This window comes from Balaenoptera physalus, assembly GCF_965194825.1.
Source record: "Balaenoptera physalus genome assembly, chromosome: 1".
Classification (NCBI taxonomy): domain Eukaryota; kingdom Metazoa; phylum Chordata; class Mammalia; order Artiodactyla; family Balaenopteridae; genus Balaenoptera; species Balaenoptera physalus.
In genome coordinates this window covers 113,751,681-113,753,437 of record NC_138882.1, presented here as the reverse complement: position 1 = coordinate 113,753,437, position 1,757 = coordinate 113,751,681, and positions in this window count along the sequence as shown.

Sequence of the window (1,757 nt, the reverse complement as noted above, 5' to 3'; positions counted from 1 at the left end):
TAGAGAACAAATGTATGGACACGAAGGGGGAAAAGCGGCGGGGGGTGGGGTGGGGGCGGGGTGGGATGAACTGGGAGATTGGGATTGACATGTATATACTGATGTGTATAAAATGGATGACTAATAAGGACCTGCTGTATAAAAAAGTAAATAAAATAAAATTTAAAAATTAAAAAGAAAATAGCATCATCTGCCCCACTACGTCCATCCTCTCATTTGTTCAGCAGAGGTCTTAATGCAGCCATGGGTATGGCCAAAGGAGACGTTTGCATTATTTATAATACCTTTAAAAAAAATCATATACTCTTGTATTACTTGTGAAGTTAAATATAAATAAAATAAAATTTAAAGATGTGGTTCGGGTAAAAGATGTATATGTTAAATGCCCAGGAATTCGGAGGCTAGTTAGGAAGCTATATAATTTAAAGGTGCAATGGTGAGTAGGAATCGGGAATAAGCAGAATAGAAGATATGTTAAATTGTAAAGGAGAGAGATTTTTAAAAAAAGTTTTTGCAGTGAAAGGAAGAGAATGACTAGAATCAAGAGGCACTTTCTGATTTTTCTTTTAGGATAAAGGGTGGAGAGCTAGGATATATTTGAGGGTAATGGAAAGGGACTGAGGAAGTAAGTAAACAGTCGTTGGAGATGAGAATGAGCGCCTCATCAAATCTCTTCTCCCTTACTTTAGAACAGAAAACCAATTTTTTTTTTCTTAAAGTCACAAAGTACAGAATTTTCAGTGGGCACACTGCCATTCAGCTAAATAGCTCCTTTCATAGTTTCTCTTGCAGCCAGGTACAGCTAGGTTTGGACTAATTACGGATCAATTAAGTGTTGTGTAGTTCTCCAGGGACATCTTAAAAGAGAGGAGGTCCTCCTTGCCTTCTTTAACTTCATTTCACTCCGTGGAAAGTTGTGTTCCCTGGTTTTCAAGCAGCAATCTTGTGCCATGAAGATGAGGGCCATGCTTTAAGGATGGCAGAGCAGTAGCAAAGAGAAAAATTGAGTTTCTGACAAGTTGTGGAACTGCTGTATCAGTTCTAAATAGCCTAATTTTAGAGCTGTTTCACCTGAGAAAAACACCTCTTTTTAAACCAGTTATTTGGGGGTTTTCTGTGTTTTGCAGCGAGCCTAATCCCAACTAAAGAACGGAATTAAAAAAAAAAAAATGGAGATGGAGGAGTTGGCCACAAAAGAATGCTCCTTCCTTTGAGGCAAGAGGGAAGAGTTGATAATTGAAGCAGAGAGGAGACTATAAATGCAGGGAAATTAAAGTGGGGAGAAGAGGAGGGGATTCGAGGTAGATAACAATCTCTGTAAGAAGAAGGTGATTCATCTGCTCAGAAGAATGAAAAAAGTTTAGATTGTCATGGGGAATGTGGTAAGAAGCAAAAAGAAGGAGTTTTAGTAGGGCCAAGTAGCAATGAGAGTAGGTAAGAGAAAGAACAGAAGACAGGCTAAAATTGAAGAGGAGGTGGAGTGGTGTAGAGGAAGGAAGATGAAGCAACTGGAGGTGGGTAATGGAGATCAAAGCAGCAGAGGACAACAGCATCCATCATAGTAATAGTAGAGCACTTACTGTATGCTGGGTACTAAGTGCTTTACATGCATTAACTCATTTAACATATATGACAACTTTAACATGAGCAAATGCATGAAAATAGAAATTAAGATTACAGGAGTGGGTGTAGAAAATTGGGAGAGTATTAGAACACCAGTGTGTACTGTTCACTTACAAGCATGACCCCTTTAAAAT